The sequence below is a fragment of the Lactuca virosa genome, chromosome 7 (assembly GCF_052849685.1).
Source record: "Lactuca virosa cultivar CGN04683 chromosome 7, Lactuca_virosa_CGN04683_v6, whole genome shotgun sequence".
Lineage (NCBI taxonomy): Eukaryota > Viridiplantae > Streptophyta > Magnoliopsida > Asterales > Asteraceae > Lactuca > Lactuca virosa.
Window position 1 is genome coordinate 288054298 of NC_136432.1, and position 20293 is coordinate 288074590.

Here is a 20293-nt window from a genome sequence, read left to right on the forward strand (position 1 = left end):
ATATATATATATATATATATATATATCATATGATGATCTTAAAAGATTATTTGAAAAGAATGGTAACACTGACAGATGAATTAGGATAAATACGTAACAAGTTGGAATTTAATAAAGAAACTCTTAATTCTGTTTACCCCTTAATTTTATTTATTAAATGATTCTCTACTTCATCTTTTTCATGCTTGAGATCAAATTTCTTTAATTTCTAACAAGATTTGATAATATTTATTACAAAAATTTGAAGGTATAATCTCTACTTCATCTTGATGCGTGTTTCATGTTTGTGATTATAAAGTAAATATTATTATTAAGGATAACATATTTTTAAGGGAAATATTACCTCTAAAGTATGCAAATTAAATGTAATATTGGTGCATGGAAATTGGGGGTAACTTGACAACTTGGCACATTTTAGATTATTTGTTAAAATTTACGGAAAATGATGGATGTGTGACTAATGTTATGAACACATGACCAAATTAAAAAGGCGTGTTGAGGATTCTCAAGTTAGGAGCTAAAAATTGATGATGTAGTTTCTTGCATGTTATAACATGGTAGATGAAGTGCATATTTAGCAAGTATCTTTAGATGATATCAAATAAGATAGCGGTGTTATTTTAATAAAAGAAACATCAAAATGTATATGATGAAATGGGCATGTAGTGGATCTAAAATCACTTGTGAAGTGATTGGCGCTTGAAAGTATAACTATAAATCACTGAATTAGTTATTATAATGTCATAATTGGAAGTAAAATCCCATTGTTGCCTTTGTGGGAAATTAGACATATATGTGAAATGTGTTTGGTATTTTACTATGTGTCAGGACCGGTCTGGAGGACTTAAATATCCTCAAAATGTTCAGGACAAACCAGAAGGATCCTTATTGTTATTATAAGTTTTTTATTTTTAAATAAATAAATATGTATATAATATATAAATAAAAAAAGTAGGCTTCAAAAAAAAATGGACCATATGCAACTGCCCACTAATACCCCTATCCTATCCATTATAGTCTTGATTTTACATATATTGTAGCAGACATGAGGTCAAATGAGCGCCACCTGATATCTTATGAATATCTTAAAACGTTTCTGAATATAACCTGAAATTTTCATGAACTCATTTTCTTTTGTTAAAAGAATTTGTAGAGAAAACGACAAATTTGGTTCATATGGTTTGCTTTTTTGCGGTTTTTGTCCATGTGGTTTCAAAAATTACAAATTTAGTCATTTTCAATAGGTTTCATCAGTTATCTCCTATCCATTAACACACCATTTGTGAGGTAAAATTATTATTATTATTTTTTTGGTATTTTAATGTTTTATGAAATTAAAATATTAGAAGGGATGCAAACCCCACTCTTACCCTTCTTCTCCTCCCACCTTCCCAATAAGATTGATAGCCTCTAGTGTAGCATCTGTATTTCTTGCTAAGCATTAGATATAAAAGATGTATTTACGTTGGTCGGCGATTGTAACCTTTTATGTATAAATGAAGAGAATTATTTGAATATATATGTTTATATATTATGTACATGGAGAATTGGATAAATATTAGGTGTATATAATATTTGTATAAAAACTTAATAAATGGGGCTAAAATAAACATTAAAAATAAAATATTATTTAGGATAAATAGTTTTGATGAAAATTGTACTAGTCATGATGATGATTTGGGGAATATAAGGAACGCTTAAATCTGACTTCATATGAAGAAGTTAAGATTCTTCGAAGTTTCGTATTTAGTCCCATACAGCAGAGTGCATCGTAAGAAGTGAACCGGAGATAGGTTGCTTATTAGTCTAAGTAATCTAAACAAAAGTCGTATTAATCGTAAAAACGAGAGCGTGTAAATCTGACGTCATATGAGGAAGTTATGATTTTTAGAAGTTTTGATGCGACATAATACAATAGTGTGCCACACAGAAATCGAAATTAAAATCGGTTGATTGTTAGCCAAAACAATAAAAACAAAAGTTGAAGATCTCGCGAATACGAATCTGTCGATATAAAGACAGTCGAGAACATAGTTATTATGAAAAAGTTATGAATTTTGCACGGTCTTTTGCAGTGTAATCTTCATAGAGTGTTAAATTTAAAATGGAGTGAGAATTAGCCGACAGAGTCTAAATGAAAGTTGTAGTACTCGTGAAACGTTCCAAAAATTTGATCCAAAAATTTCATTTTTAATTTAAATAAACGATATTCCCAAAAACATTATCCATACAACCCAAAAGAAAATAAGTATATCATCATCATAATAATCAGAGTAATATCTCAAAAGCGGAATCCATATGGTGTGTGTGATGCAGTCATCCTGAGCTCTTCCCCTTGGAACCAGAAGTACCTGAAACATAAACTTAAAACCGTAAGCACAAAGCTTAGTGTGTTCCCCAAACTACCCCATACCATACATAATAAAATCACATACTGGGCCCCCTCCCTACATCGGGCCCCGCCTGGCACCGAGCCCCGCTCTGTTTACAGATCTGTTATTCTCAGGCCTCGCCTGTCATTGGGCCTCACCCACTATGCACATACAATATATATATATATATATATATATATATATATATATATATATATATATATATATATATATATCATATAATCATGCTAACACATAAAATGATCATAAAACAATAGCATATGTTCCAGTCATCGGGCCTCGCCCGGCATCGATCCCCGCCCGATATACATAGCAACACATAACACATGCAAGGGTCATACAAACTCCTAGCATCCTAGCATAATCAACAAGGGTTGACGTTGGTGCCTTAGACTTGCTAAACCCAGTGAGGAAACTCACCTCGACTATTGAATCTCACTGCAAATCCTTAGTTGTTGTCCTGACGAATCCTCGAGCTATCAATACAAAATAGCACCCAATAAATATTTGGGTTGCAATCCACAACCATAAGTCCAACAATCCATACTTAGGGTAAAAGGACCATTTACCCCTCACCTAGTTTGGCCCAAGGCTAAGGCCCAAACTCAATATCTAAAAGGCATAATTCCAAATAATCAACCAAAGCCCACTTATGGCCTAAATTTCCAAATTGGGCCCAAACCCCTTTATAGGCCTTACACTAAAGCCCAACTATTTTCCTAGTCCAAACTCTTAGCCTAAAAGCTTGATTCCAGGTGGCCCACTAAAGCCCAAAGCAACAAAGTCCAAAGAAATGACCCAACCGAGGCCCAAAAGTTGTGAAGCCCAACAGACTGAGTACGCGGGGCGTACTCAGCTGTACGCTAAGCGTACACGCAACTTGGGTTGTACGTCGCGCATACTGACTTGTATGCCTAGCGTACTTAACCATTAAGCCAAAAATCGATCTTAAGCTCTTAATTCTTAAGACCAGAAGCCCAAACCATATATCCAAGTCCTATAAAGCGTCTATAACCATAAAGTCACTGACTTGGTGACTTTGCATGCCCCATAAAGACCTAACTCCAAAATATAACACCCTAAATTCATCAAATGGACATAAACTCTTGCATGGAAGAATCTAAACCTTAAAGGAGGCAAGTTTATGCATCTAGAACCTCAGAAACACCAAGAGTGGCAACTCAAAGCTCCTGAAGTGGTATTAAACCACTAGATCTCAATCTTGGGGCCAGAAAGGGACCAAAACACACAAATGATAGATCTAAGCTTACTAATGGGAAAGATCATAGCTTTTTACCTCAAACAAGCTGGAAATGAAGCAAATAAACGAGGTCCACAAGCTCTTCCTTGATCCACCACCTTGCACCAATCTTCTACTTCTTGAATATGACCCAAAACCACCAAAAATGAACACAATGAGCTCAAAACACAAGAGAAAGGCTTAGTGTTTTGTGCTTGAGGCTATAGGAACAATGGAGGCTGAGAGATGAGGGTTTCTGATGGGTTTTAGGTAAAACAAATAAACTAGAAAACAATTCCTAAGTTCACATGCAACCTACTTTGGATCTATGTTTTAACTATTGAACATACAACTTTGAATTGCAAAACAAGAACCCTAGAGGAGAGAGGCTAATTTTGAAATTAACAAACTAGGGTTTAGAGTTTACATACCTTTCAATTGTTATAGCAAACAATTGATATTTCCTTGATCTTGATCTTGATCTTCTTGGAAGCTTTAGCACCACAAGTGTAATGCCTCTAATGGAATCACACCCAATGACTAGCAAGAAGGAAAGTAGAAGAAGAGAGAGGAGAGGGAATATGCAATTTCGGCCAAGGTATTCTTCCAAAGAATCAGTACACAAAATGTGAGCCAGGAGGCTCCTTAAATAGTTGAGGGAACTAGGGTTTAGGGAAAACCCTAGTTATCCTTTGCTTAGGGCCTAAGCAAGACCCAAGGCCTTATCTTGGAGCCCTTGGACGAATTCTCTAGGGTTTCCCCTAGGGTTTTCGTCCACCCCCTTCCAAGGGGGTTCTGGAACCTTCCACTCAACTATTAGTTAATTGCAAACTAGTCCCTGCACTTTATAATTAATTCTTTTAACCCCAAAATTAATTCTGATTAGTTTCTGGCTAACAATTAATTAAACATAATGATTTCTAATTAATATATTAATCCATTAACATATTAATAAATCATTTATATTAATTTATTAATCTTATAAATTAATATCTCTCCTTTCATAATTTCCTTGTCCAGTTGCTAGGTTGAGGGCAACCCAAAAGGACTGTGCTGCTATCAATTCAAGTACATACCAATTATAGTTATGGGCTTAGACACCTAATCCAACAGTCTCCCACTTGGATAAGTCTGTAACTATAATTGCTAGTATGCCTTCTAAATTTGACCAGCAAATTGTAGCTTCCAAAAAGCTGCTGTCGAACTCCGACCCAGTCAGTTACGTGTCCTAAGATAAGTGATCATATAACCCTTCGTTCTGCTTGATATCCCCAGACAAAAGACATGGAATGTAATCAATCTGTTTGTCCAGAATCTATGTTTCCCGATTCCTGATTTGTGATGATGTAGGACTTCTAATCGAACACATCAATTTAGTCCTGGCTGGGCCCAACACATAAGTCAACACCAAATCATCGAGGGGCCCACAGATATCGCTTTTCCTGTTAGGGAAAAAGGAACGAATAAACGTTGACTCATATGCTTGTATCTTTTACTCATCAAATTATGCATGACAATACGTTTTATAACACCAAGTTACTGATGCGTTTTCGTATCACCAATGCACAACCGACTTGTAAATTACAACTCATATATCTTCGTTTCAAGATTATAAGATATTATCGTCTCAGTATTACTCGTGATGAATTCCATGAAGTAATACTCTGAGCGTGGGTTTATCCAATACTCAAATCTCAATTTCTGAGTACTCATGAACATTGCAGCAATTCTATTGCCATGTCTATCCTTAGACAATCTGCAATCCAATTCATGACAGTCTTAATTCACTACTTACTTCCAAGAGTACGAGCGACTGTGGAGTTTGAATAATCTCATTATTCAGGAAGTAAAACATGCAAAATATGAAACACAATAATAAACAATTGACAAAAGGTAGTAGCCAAACTTATAAATAATACTTTATTATTTAATCACCAAAAGTCAATTACATTTACTTTGTTACAAGTTTCAAAAACTAATCTAACTACTAAAACTAATATCATCTTTCAGTCCTATGCTCCGAGCATGCTGAATATGCTTAGCCCTACTCAGACCCTTTGTGAGGGGATCTGTTGGGTTATCTTCAGATGACACCCTCTTTACTATAAGATAGCCTTCTTCAACTCTATGTCTAATGAAATGGTACTTTCTGTCGATATGTCTGGTCTTACCATGATCTCTCGGTTCCTTTGTCAAGGCAACCGCTCCTTCATTATCGCAGAAGAGTTCCATAGGCTCCTGGATGGTTGGAACAACTCCGAGATCCCCGATGAAGTTCCTCAACCAAGCTGCTTCTTTCGACGCTTCACTTGCTGCAATGTACTCTGATTCACAAGTAGAATCAGCCACCGTATTTTGCTTGGAACTCTTCCAAGTAACTGCTCCTCCATTCAGTAAAAATACCCAGCCCGACTGAGAGCGGAAGTTATCTCTATCCGTCTGAAAGCTGGCATCACTGTAACCATCTACTCTCAAAGTATCACTGCCACCAAGCACAAGAACCCAGTCCTTTGTCCTTCGCAAATACTTGAGTATATTCTTAACTGCTATCCAATGAGCTCTACCTGGGTTTCCCTGATAGCGACTGACCATGCTCAAAGCAAATGCCACATCAGGGCGAGTACATGTCATAGCGTACATGATCGATCCGACAGCGGAAGCATAAGGTACACGACTCATGTCATCTATTTCAACATCTGTACTCGGGCATTGAGTCTTACTCAATTTGGTATTGCTCTGGATAGGTAGCTCTCCCTTCTTGGAATTTTCCATACTAAACCTCTTTAGTACCTTATCCAAGTATGTGCTCTGACTAAGTCCAATTAGTCTCTTCTTTCTATCTCTCAATATTCTAATCCCAAGAATATAGGCAGCTTCTCCAAGGTCTTTCATTGCAAAACACTTTCCAAGCCAAGACTTAACCTCTTTCAAGGTTGGAACGTCGTTACCAATGAGTAATATGTCATCGACATATAACACCAGAAAAGTTACTATACTCCCACTAGCCTTGATATACACACAAAACTCATCTTCACTTCTAGAGAAACCAAACTCTTTGACTTTCTCATGGAAGCAAAGATTCCAACTGCGAGATGCTTGTTTCAATCGATAAATGGATTTCTCAAGCTTGCACACTCTATTGGGAAACTTTGCATCAACAAAACCCTCTGGCTGACTCATGTAAACATCTTCAGCCAACTTCCCATTAAGGAAAGCAGTTTTGACATCCATCTGCCAGATTTCATAATCATGAAAGGCAGCTATGGCGAGCAATATCCTAATAGATTTAATCTTAGCCACTGGCGAAAAAGTCTCATCATAGTCAACCCCTGGGGTTTGAGTAAAACCTTTTGCAACCAGTCGAGCCTTGAATGTATGCACATTCCCATCCATGTCTGTCTTCTTCTTGAAGATCCATTTGCACCCAACTGTCTTGCGACCTGGTGCACTATCAACCAAATTCCAAACTTGGTTGTCATACATGGACTTAATCTCGCTGTCCATTGCCTCTTTCCACTTGGAAGCCTCTGGGCCTGCCATTGCTTCCTTATAAGTGACTGGTTCATCTAAGTTTACCAGTGTTCTGTCACTTATGAATGTGTCACCATCTGAAGTAATATGAAAACCATACAACTCAGGTGGCACACTCACCCTAGTGGATCTTCTAAGAGGTAATGAGTTATCAATTGGTTCAACAGGAACTGTTTCCTCTGGTTGAGTGCTAGTGTCATCTAAGGTTCCTTCATTGGCTGAATCTTGAATTTCTTCAAGGTCAATAGTGCTCCCACTGTCCACTTTGAATATGAGCGCTCTTTCAAGAAAGACTCCTCTTCGTGCTACAAAGACCACGTTTTCACTAGGCCTGTAGAACAAATATCCAAAAGGCTGCTTTGGGTAACCAATGAAAACACATTTCTCACTTCTAGCTGCTAGCTTGTCGTGAGTCTCTCGTCTTACGAAAGCTTCACAACCCCAGACTTTAATGTGTGCTAACGAGGGAACTTTCCCTGTCCACATTTCGTGAGGTGTTTTGGCAACCTTCTTTGTAGGGACAAGATTGAGGATGTGGGCGGCTGTCTCTAAGGCATACCCCCAGAAGTGAATAGGAAGCGAAGCCCGACTCATCATAGAACGAACCATGTCTAACAAGGTTCGATTACGCCTCTCAGCTACACCATTTAACTGTGGTGTCCTAGGAGGAGTCAATTGTGAGACTATCCCACATTCTTTCAGATAGTCGTTAAACTCGATACTAAGATACTCCCCGCCTCTATCGGATCTAAGTATCTTTATCTTTCTGCCCAATTGATTTTCGACTTCATGCTTAAACTCTTTGAACTTTTCAAAAGTTTCTGACTTATGCTTGATCAAGTAGATATATCCATATCTGCTATAATCGTCAGTGAAAGTCACATAGAATCGATTAGCATCTCTTGTAGTTGATCTGAAGGGCCCACACACATCTGTGTGTATGAGATCCAACAGACCTTCACCTCTTTCACAAGACCCTGTGAATGGTGATTTTGTCATCTTTCCCAAAAGACAAGATTCACACATATCATCTGACTTTAGGTCAAATGATTCCAACACTCCATCCTTTTGGAGTTGGGCTATGCGTTTCTTGTTAATGTGTCCAAGACGACAATGCCACAAGCATGCCTTGTCTACACTATTAGACAAGTCAATATTAAGTACACTATTTCCTAGGCTATCAACACAAGTCACTGTTTCATACACACCATTACAAGGCAAAGCTTCAAACATAAAAACACCATTCTCATAAACAGAAATTGAACCATTCAAATCATTAAAAGAATATGTAAAACCTTGTCTGAACAATGCATGAAATGAAATAATGTTTCTCGTCATCTCAGACGAATAGCAACAATTTATTAAATCTAATCTAACATCATTACTAAGCAGAAGCTGATAAACTCCGATCTTGGTTACTGGTGAAGACTTTCTGTTTCCCATGATCAGGTTTATCCTTCCTCGCTCTATCTCCTCACTTTCCTTTAGACCCTGCAAATCAGAACAGATATGAAAACCACATCCTGTATCAAGGACCCATGAACGAGAAGATAATGAGTTATTAGCAGAAATAGTGTAAATACCTGCCGAAGATGGCTTCACTTTGCCATCCTTGATATCTTGCAGATATTGTGGGCAAGATCTCTTCCAATGCCCCTTTTGGTTGCAGTAAAAGCAAACTGCCTCTTTTGGATCAGAAACATGGGGAGTGGAACCATTGGGCTTAGCCTTTGGGCCATTACTAGATGACCCAGCTTGAGCCTTGCTCTTCCAGTTTTGCTTGGGAGGACCTTTCCTCTTTTTCCCCTTTCCCTGTCCAATAGCCAAAACAGGGGCACTCGTAGGTGTGGAGGGTATACTTTTACCCTTCATCCCTGCCTCAGCTGTCTGCAACAAGTTGTGCAATTGGGCCAAGGTCTGCTCAGTATTGTTCAAATGGTAAGTTAGAATAAACTGACCATAACATTCAGGAAGTGAGTTCAAGACCATGTCAATGGCCAATTCCTCATCAAAGTGAATATTGAGCTTGACCAAACGCTCTATGTAGCGTTGCATTCTTTGCACATGTGACACAACTGACTCCCCATCTTTCATCTTGCAAGCCATGAGTGACTTGACTACTTCGAACTTTTCTTGACGAGCTCGCTTATGGTACTTTTCCATAAGGTCCTTGTTCATCTCGAAAGGCCAGTAGTCCTCATAGTACCTCTGCAATTCTGGGGACATAGTTGCCACCGTGATGCATGCCACTTTGGTAGCATCATCGTAATGTTTCTTGTAGGCAGCAAGATCTTCAGGAGTAGCTTCATTCTCATCAAGCTCTTTGAGCTCCTTTTCAAGAACATATTCTTTGTTCTCGAAACGAAGAGCCATCTTGATGTTGCGCATCCAATCGTTATAGTTTGAGCCATCCATAACGACTTTGGAGCAAATATTGAGCAAAGAGAAGTTTTGGTTGGAGGAGGACGAAGTAGAAGTGTTTCCAGGAGTAGACATCTGAAAAGAAAGAAAGTTTTAGTTAGATTTCAAGATACCTTAATAAAATAACCCAAAGATATAATATCAAGGTTAGGATCCAACTATGAAGATTCACAACTCAGAAATGGGATGCCGAGATCCAAGTGCAAATTTCATAAAGGTAGGTGAATGACGATTCACCAATTCCACCATTAGACGAAACAAACGAAGTGAAATTCCTAATTCTTTTGAGATACATTGAAACTATTCAATGGCATGTTTTAATCTCAGATTATGCTCTTCTATTTGTGACTGGGATGCCGAGGATCACAAACAAGATGTGAATAACCATGCAAATGTGCTTGGTAACCTCATTGTCTTTATCATTAACTATTGATGTGCTGGTAAACCACACACGCTCCATCAAAATGACAATTATGAGATACCCATTACTACTCTTTATTAGTGCCTTTTAGTGTGCTGGTTAACCACACACGCTCCACTAACGACCAATAAAGCATAATGTGCAATTTCATGGATTAGCATACTTTTCACATTTTTCCTAAAGTAACTAGAGTTGGGATTTTTGAAAATAATGTTCTAGTACTTTTAATATCATTATACTTTTAATGAGAAGTAGTTGTCCTATCAAATCCGTTCTGCTAACGACCTTCCACTAATCAAGGAAGCAGTGGGTGAGAGTGGACACCCATTCAACTACCATTTTATATGCAGTTTCCTTATACCCCCCTTATAGATTAGCTTCGTGAATGAGGCATACTAGCAATTTGACTGACCATATTCTTATACATATATAATATTAAACTTTTAATTATAATATATATATAAGGTGTGTTTTAAAACATTTTAAAACTTCAAGGGTTTATAAATTTCGAAATTTAAGCTATTAAATTTAAATTTAAATAAACCAATTAACTAGATTTAATATTTATCTTTTAATTAACTATTAATCAAATTATTAAATCTTGTAAGGATTATCTAATTAAATTAATCCATTAATTTAATCCTAATCCTTATCCCTCTAAATTTCGAAAAATAGGGTAAGGATAATTATCCAATTAATCTAATTAAGTAACAATTATCCAAAACAAGAAACCCTAAAACTTCTAAGCAAATTTCGAAATTTACAAGGGAGGAGGCTAGGGTTTTCAAAACCCTAACCCTAATTTCGATTAGGGTTCTTTGGAGGCTAGGGTTTTCGAAAAAACCCTTTGATCCAAAACCCTAGAAATCGAAAAATTGGCCTTTAGGGTTTAATAGCTATAAACCCTAATTTGCAATTCAACAATTGTAGCAATTCAATTTAAAACAACAATGACTCTGATACCACTGATGGGTTTTAGGTAAAACAAATAAACTAGAAAACAATTCCTAAGTTCACATGCAACCTACTTTGGATCTATGTTTTAACTATTGAACATACAACTTTGAATTGCAAAACAAGAACCCTAGAGGAGAGAGGCTAATTTTGAAATTAACAAACTAGGGTTTAGAGTTTACATACCTTTCAATTGTTATAGCAAACAATTGATATTTCCTTGATCTTGATCTTGATCTTCTTGGAAGCTTTAGCACCACAAGTGTAATGCCTCTAATGGAATCAAACCCAATGACTAGCAAGAAGGAAAGTAGAAGAAGAGAGAGGAGAGGGAGTATGCAATTTCGGCCAAGGTATTCTTCCAAAGAATCAGTACACAAAATGTGAGCCAGGAGGCTCCTTAAATAGTTGAGGGAACTAGGGTTTAGGGAAAACCCTAGTTATCCTTTGCTTAGGGCCTAAGCAAGACCCAAGGCCTTATCTTGGAGCCCTTGGACGAATTCTCTAGGGTTTCCCCTAGGGTTTTCGTCCACCCCCTTCCAAGGGGGTTCTGGAACCTTCCACTCAACTATTAGTTAATTGCAAACTAGTCCCTGCACTTTATAATTAATTCTTTTAACCCCAAAATTAATTCTGATTAATTTCTGGCTAACAATTAATTAAACATAATGATTTCTAATTAATATATTAATCCATTAACATATTAATAAATCATTTATATTAATTTATTAATCTTATAAATTAATATCTCTCCTTTCATAATTTCCTTGTCCAGTTGCTAGGTTGAGGGCAACCCAAAAGGACTGTGCTGCTATCAATTCAAGTACATACCAATTATAGTTATGGGCTTAGACACCTAATCCAACAGTTTCATGGTCCATAATGATGTTTATATAGTGCCCAACCCCGAAAATTAGGGTTTCTCAATGACTCACGTATGCCCAGCGTACGTGTTCGGAGTCCCGATCCCGTCTCGCATGAGTACGCTAAGCGTACCATGTGGTACGCCCCACGTACTCACTTTACAACTTGTACGCTAAGCGTACCATGTGGTACGCCTCGCGTACAACTCAGGGACTAAAATGCAAAATTAATAAGAACAAGGGCAATATGGAAACTTAACAGGATTCAAGTGTTACAACTCAGAAATGCCTACTTGTGGATATAAATAACATCAAAAATGGAGCCAATATGAGGGAGATATGATTTTTTGAAAATCGAGAAAACTTACCCGATATCGCGACGTTGATCCACTGCATGTGCGCCACGTGTCACGTTTCTGGAGGAGGACCTTGCCGCCCAAGCCAGAGCGTAGCACGCCTCTGCTCTTTGGTCTAGGCGTAACACGTCTCACCCAAAATCAACCTATAAATAGCTGCCAAGAGCATCTCCTTTCCATCTTCTCAACTCTCTTTCTCTCTGAACTTTCTATGATCATAAGTTCCAAATTTTTTTGTAAGTAGAGTATTTTGAAAGGATCTGTGGTATCAAAGAGCCCGAAAAATAGAAGCTTTCGTGTCAGAGTTCTGTCTGCGAACTTTCCGGAGTTTTTCCAGAAAACTATGTAAGTTAACCTGCACTTATTATGCTTTAAGTGTAACTTATATTTACATTCATAGTCGTTATGATGAACCTATAAATAAGATTTATTAGTGATTCCATGTCATAATACTGATTGAATAACTTATGGGAGTGATGTCAAGGCTAGATTTAGTGAGGTGTTTAAAGTGGGATTTCCAAACAGTATACTTTGTATACCAAATGGACTCTACCTCTGATATGATATTACATGATTATTCCTTATTTTATAGAGATGTAGTCATTGAGATTAGGAATCTAGACTATTGTTATTATAGTCGCAAAAATTATGAAGCAAAGACTAAGACTTAGTGACATTTACATCTAGGTCTTTTGAAAGGAAAAACTAAGGTGTTAGGCGAAGCGCCGACCTAATCACAAGTCATCCACTTTTAACAAGTGAGTGCATAGTCTTTCATCTTACACATAAATATAAAGTATTTAGATGATTAAATGATATATGTGCTTATTGTCTATATTCATTATATCTGTGATAGATGAAATAATATGATTTTACTTGATTTAATCATATATGTATTTTTCCTACTTAAAATATATTGGGTATTGAAGGGTTATGAAAGATAAAATGAGGATGAGAGGTTGTGATTGTTATAGTACTAGTGTACTGATGAACTAGTTATCTATCAGAGTATAGATGATGACCACAAACTATTCTAGACAGTCCATTAGAACACTAGCGGGCTCGCAACCTAGAGGTGCTAATGAACTATGTGTTCATTCGATGTACTCTATCCCCCAATGGTTGCTTTATTGATATATATTGCTAAGGAATCCTTGAAGCAGTATTGTATAATCGTTGCTTACGATGATCCTTAGGACTCGTCCCTTGAGATCAATATATGAGAATAATGGGAACGAGTAATCGGGTTAATTTGTTTCAAGTGAAATATATAATTAAAGGATTTAATTATTGTGTAACATCCCGATGTCAAAGTAATTTCAATCTCGACCCTATGTTTGAATAATTTTATATTTTATCCCTTGGAATTGGAAAAGGTTGCATGAATAGCCCTTAGTGGCATTATAGCAATTTCGGCTTTGGGTTAGTATGTTGGCCATACGAAGCGTACACTGAGCGTACTAGGGCGGACCCTGGTAGGCTGGTATGCTGGCGTGCACCTCATATGCAGGGTGTACGCATAGGATGTCCAAACCTTAATTTTTAGGGTTTTGGCTCTATATAAATGTCATTATAACCTCATGTCCCCTTCCTTCTTCAGCCTCCCTCCGTGAGATTGACCCCAAGCAAACCCTAAGTGAAAGAGTGCCTTTTTGAAGCCCATTTGAGTGTTTATAAGTGTTCTTGAAGGAGAAGAGTGTGGTCTGAAGAGCTTGGAATTGGGAAGCACCTTGTATCTGTGATTTCTTCTTTGGTAGCAGCCTCCAAAAGGTAAAAAGTTAGCATCTTGATCACTCCATCTTGTAGATCTAGACTTTCGCTCTTTTAAGACACTTTTTGGTCCCAAAGTGGTGATTCTTGAGCATGGCATGTTCTTGACCCAATAAGTCGTCCTTTCGGACCTTAGGAAGGGTCTTGAGTCATAAAAATGGGGTCTTAATGGTTGGTTTTGCTCCATGCATTCTTTAGAAAGTCTTAATGTATTAAGATGTTGAGTTAAGGACTTAATGGACATGCAAAGTCACAAAGTTGGAAACTTTATAACTCTTGAGGATGATTTGGCCTTGGATCTGGAAGTTGGACGTAAGAGCCTAAGGTATTAAGCTCTTAATGAGTTTTGGGAAGACTGGGCGTACGCCATGCGTAATCTGAGTACGCAGCGCATACGTAGTCAACCACCCTAATGGTGGTCAATGCTTGAGTACGCCCCGCGTACCTTTGGAGTACACCTCTCTGTGTTGCCTTGGCTGGGTTGACTCGGCTGGGTTGACTCAGTTGACTTTGATCATTTTGAATTTGACTTTGACCAAGTTTGACCAAGGGGTATTTTGGGTATTTTGAATGGTGTTTGAGAATTAGTCATTTGGATGAATAGGTGTCGATTAGAGCTGAGATTTGGAGTTGGGACCTCATTAGCTGTTTTTCAGACTGTGAAGTGAGTTTTCCTCACTGTACTTACGGATCGAAGGCACCAAGACCGGCCCTTTGGATTGATATCTTGGTTTATCGTATGTTGTTATACCATAGTGATCGGTTAGATCTGTATCCTGGTATATAGGATGTTGTTATGATGTAGTGATATGTTAGATCGATATCGTGGTATATAGGATGTTAACATGCGGTAGTGATTTGTAGATCTGCCTGTTTGTCTGTTGACTGGTTATATGTTTATCTGTTATGTATATTTCGACATGTTATGTGTGGTTGGGTTAAGGCAGTCCTGCTTTGTGCTGAAGGCCAAGATACCTGGGCGGTCCCGATAGACTGTAAACCCTACGAGGCGGTCCAGTCAGGTCGAAGGCCCGGTGAGCGGTCCGGATAGGCGGTAGGCCCTACGAGACGGTCCAGTCATGCCGAAGGCTCGGAGCGGTCCAGATAGGTTGTAGGCCCTGTGATGCGGTCCAGTCATGCTGAAGGTTCGGTTATGCATGATGGTGTTTGATATGTTGTATGTGGTGGTACTTTGGGGGAACTCACTAAGATTTGGCTTACGGTTTTTAGTTGTTGTTTCAGGTACTTCTGATGATTGCGGGAAGACGAAGGCGTGACTGTACACATCCTGGATTTTTATGTTGTTGATCTTGGGAGACTCTGATTTTAAATAATATTTTTGGAAACAATGGTTTTGTAAATACTTTTAATTAGTAAAATGGTCGTTTTAAAAAGTTTAAATTTGTTGTGATTTTTGGGATGTTACATATTGTGGGTTGAAAACCTTATGTGCTCACCAGGCTCCCAAGCCTGGCCCACTCGGTTTCTTTGTATCACAGGTAGTGGTACGAAAGCACATGGATGTTGAGTTTTAAATCTGCAGAGAGATTTAAGGAGTTTGTAAGCCATTAGTATAATAAATTATTGTAAGGCCTGTAATGACTAGTTTGTGCTTATGTTTGTGTATCGATGATGACATCCTAAGTTTTTAATTATTAATGAAAAACGTTTCTTCGGAAATGTTTTTGTCTCACATTATAATTGTTATGGGACAAATTCCACACAAATAAAAGAATACATTGTTTTAAATAAGCATAAAGCAAATGTCCTTTTCGGACCATAAAATTGGGGATGTCACATCTAGCCTCTACCTTTGTCCACCATGCATGCCTTCTTTGACGATCACCGCCAACAATTTCCATTTATGTATCCAGATTAAAAGCATAGATGAAATTTCACAGTAAAAAATAGTATCTGCAAAAAATAAAAAATAAAAAATCATCTTCTACAGTTCAAAAGTATAAATTCATTGATCTCGAACTCGAAACTCAAATTCATTCAAAAATCTCCTCGTTGATCTCGACTTCATGTCAAAATCAATATAATTAACGCCTGATTACACCACATTTACTGTTTGTGTGTGAGATCAAGAGACTTGCATCGAGATTCAAGGGATGTTAAAGAGACTTTTGGAGATCAATATGATCTCTGCGCAAGGGCTAAAGATTCCCCTTTCTGGGAAACGACATTCATGGAGACATATATGTTGTTTAAATCGAAATCTACGTTTATGGATACATCATAATCTATCTCATTGGCCACGTACGTTACCTCTTAAGTGGTAGTTCCCTCACTTCCTCCATAAATCACTGATTGGAACTCAGGTATTATCCACCGTCAACATACGTTGTCCATCATGAGGTGTTCTCAACATCGTTGCAACAACTTAAGAATGGTTTGAATTTTGCAACATTTAGCGAAATACATGTAGTGTGTTTTCATGATCTGATAGGAGAAAAGGAAAATGATGATAAACGTCGTCGCAGTCTAGTATGGGAGGTGGTGGTAGACGGGCAAGGTGGGAGTGGCAACTAGTACAGGGATCTAGCGATCGGGAGAGGTGGAGGAAGAGATGATCGAGAGAGGTGACCTGATGATACAAATCCAAGGGTAATGTGGGGGACGGGACAAAGAGATTGATGTGAGGTGGTGGCCCGTATGTTTTTTTATTCAACATTCTTTAATAAGTTTAGTTTAGAGTAAAAGACAATTTTATCCTCACATGAAAGGCACATGGTGTGTGTTAAGGATTGGGGACAACATGGGTAATCATCATAGACCAAAACGACAATGAAACCTGCTAAAATGACCAAATTTACAATTTTGTAACCACAAGGCAAACAATAGGGACTAAATTTGCGGTTTTTTAAGATTTTATAAAAGGTTATGAAAAAATTAAGTTTTATTAAAAGAAAATCTAGGAGGCTGAACATGTAGATTGTCACATAAGCAAAATTGACATGTCAATAGATGATAACCCGTCATTTTGGTCTAAAACAAAAAGATAAGAAATTTTTTTTTTTTTTGCATAGAAAGGCTTCACTTAAAGGTGATATGGGGAAATGCTAACCGAACACGTCCAAAAAGTCATATTCAGTCCAAAAAGTCATCGAGTCTTGCCATGATCATGCACTTGACAAAAGAGCTTTACAAGCAACATTTCCCTTCTTCACTCATGCGATATTGCTAGATTGGGCTTTTTCCCTAAGTTGGCCGAATCTCAACACTAAATCCTAGATGATATACAGATTAGAACTGAAACGACTTATGCCTCAAGCCCATGGTTTATCTTTTTTTCCAGACATACAAAATGACTTGGATGGACTGTCTTTCTTATAAAATCTGAGAGTTGCATTTGACATTACTCTTATTTTACACGATTCAAGAACTTCCATAACATTGGCATGATTTGGTTTGAGCATCGAATCCTAACATGTTTGTTTAAATTGTAAAAGAGAAATTATATCTTATCAGAGAAAATGAGTTATATTTTATAAAAATAAACATTAAATTCTAGAACTTAGGCTTGAGGGAAGACATGACATCCAACTCGACAAGAATGAGCTGGATTCTTATGTAGAGCCTGGTAAACTTGGTACGCACCGTCTTCCTATGCTAGGCATGCAGCTTTTGTGTCTGGTTGGCAATGGCTTGCCGAACATTAAGAAATGGTAGGAAGGAGATGGGCTAACATGACATAATTTTAGGGAGGCGGTGCTTTGCAAAGCCGAAACCACTCCTGTGAGTCTTAGGCCACCAGGTATGGGAGTGTTTCTACGCGTAAGGGCTAAGCTGGAGGCGATTAATTTCCATGCGTGAACACCGCCCCAATGGACGTAGATGTGGTGATGATTGAAATTGGTTACATAAGAGACAGAGATAAACGCTTTTGATTAGATGTGAGAACACATTTCTCTCTTTATCTCTCTTGTTCACTAGTGAACACCACCTCCAAACAATAATAAATGTGTTGTGAAAATGTATGAAGATGATGTGGAATATTTTTACCCGGGAATGAATTGTGAACATATCTCATGGACTTACGATGTAATCTCTTTATGATATATTTTTTTCCATAATAAAAGATGTGAAGTGATATCTACTTCGTACAACAATAGTTGAGGGGTTTGCTAAAGCTGATCTAAACCGGAAGATTTATCACTTTAGCCACGTGTCTACTGTACCCACGTAGACAAAGCAATGTACACGTGTCACGCGTACAAGTCAACCAAAAGCAAAATAAATGACACAAACAAACGACCATAATGCTGTAGCTATCAAACCAGATCGGCGATATGGCGACGATGAAAGCAGAGCAAGAGCATTACCCTGAAGATTCAGCCACGATAGAGGCAGAGCGGGTGGAGAAGGAACTAGACACCGGAGAGATTTCGCAGCTGTGCAGAGATCATTGCGGAGGTATTTCGGTTACTGATTGCGTCGGTGACCGGAAAGCAACCGCAGGTTGCCAGGATCTTGAAGACGGGTCCGGTGGGAAGAATGAAAAGTGTTCGGAAGTGAAACAACAAGCAGATCATTACAGGTCTACCATGAAGAAGACGAATTAACTACAAGCTAGGGTTGATTTGATTTGATTTTGGTGAACATATATAATATAATAAAACGTTGGTAATTTTAAATTTTGCCCTAATTTTCGATCGAGATTCATTAGAATTATCGTACCAAAAGAGTAGAAGCAATAAACAATGAATTCCGTTGGTTGGTTGGTATATACATAAGGCAAATTTAAAAAGTTGGCTGTTCCAACCAAAACAAACTCAGCAGCGACGGCGGAAGCTGGTAGTTGCAGGCGGCGGCCGGTGTCAGGGTTCCGCATGAGGTGCTTTTATGCAGAAAAACCACTTCCTCTGCAATCCAGTTCAATTTTGAATAAGTTGGTTAGCTGATAAGATATTAAAACAATAATCAGTGAAAAAGATGACACGAACACTTACAGATTGAGGCTGCTTAACGGTGGCAGTAGCATGAGGATCGGAAGTGGTTGGTGGTGACTCCGGTTTGCCACCTGGCTTTATTGAAAATCACAGTGAAACCCTCTGCTGAAGTAGGATCATTCACATCCCAATCCCCAAACCCTTTTCTTCCTGTTTTGTTAATTTAATAACACAAAAATTACCAACACAAATAAATGGAGATCATTATGCAGGCAGTTTATCCATTATATAGGAGCTGGATTTAGATCATCATAAGTATGATTACAAAACCATGATATGTACATGAATGATAATCATAAAAACCTGATATACAAAATAGAAGCAGCTTCAAATAGATAACACCACCCATCCTAATTCAATTCCTTCAATTTATATTTTCAAGTATGTAGGCACCCAAATTCTACATCTTTTTCTAGGTTTCACGAGGATCTGCTTCATATATACTATAATATAACGATTAGATTAGATTGATACTTCCTTCCAGCAAATTTCTTAAGCAAACATAGAAATGCAGAACACGTTACTTCCAAATGTGGCAGATAAGAACTTTACATAAAAACAAACACAAGCTTCATTAATTGTTGTCCTTTCATTAATGGATAAACAATAACGTAAACGAAATATGCCTAAATCAACTAAAACAAAGAGTAAAATCACAGGTAACAACTAGTGTCGCCTATATGCTTACAAATCAAACTATCAAATCGATGTTCAGGAATGGAAGAAGAAGGAAACAATCGATCAATCAACACTACGCCATCAAATTCCGATCATAGAGAACAGATTTAAACGTAATAAGCATACTGAATTTAGCAAATAGCAAACTTAACACAAGTACACAACGATTGAGAAATAAGAAGGAGAATCGATTCCTACCGACATTAGGAGATTTTTTTGTGGCAATGAAAAGAGATGACTGGCTTTTCAAGAGAAAGCGAGAGAGCAGTATGGAATCGGAATATATTCGTATGTTCCAGTGGTACATATTACATATATACTCGTAATCTGATCTGATATGCGGAACACTTAAATGAGACTTATAATCATTTTCTCTCAAGGTCAGTAATTTAATTATATAGGGATTAACCATACATATTATCATTAATAATATTATTTTTTTGAGAAACCTGTCTCACTTTGAATCAATAACTGGTAAAATATTATGCATATCAACTGTTTGACAAAATGTCATGCCTATTCCATTTATGATCAATACTAAATTTGAAATTAGACATAAACCTAGATATGAAAATTTAATTTCAAACTTTAGTTTTTTTTTTTTTAACTTTTTTATTGATGACAGATAGTGATGAATCAAATGTGAATGGATATGATACGGAGGGTAGATCTTGGAGTTCATGGTTGGGCAATCTATGTGGGAATGAATTT

At 37.5% G+C, this 20293-nt stretch overlaps 1 long non-coding RNA gene across 2 annotated transcripts; it reads right to left on the reverse strand.

Annotated features, from left to right (window-relative positions):
- Positions 1–18640: 18640 nt before the first annotated feature.
- On the reverse strand, positions 18641–19774 carry LOC145125234 (uncharacterized). Of its 2 annotated transcripts, XR_013715877.1 has the most exons (3): positions 19208–19774; positions 18905–19054; positions 18641–18817 (listed from the first exon to the last, which is right to left on the reverse strand). It is a non-coding gene; the product is annotated as an uncharacterized LOC145125234 (long non-coding RNA). The 2 variants fall into 2 exon arrangements; XR_013715876.1 differs by having other exon boundaries at positions 18905–19774.
- Positions 19775–20293: the final 519 nt, after the last annotated feature.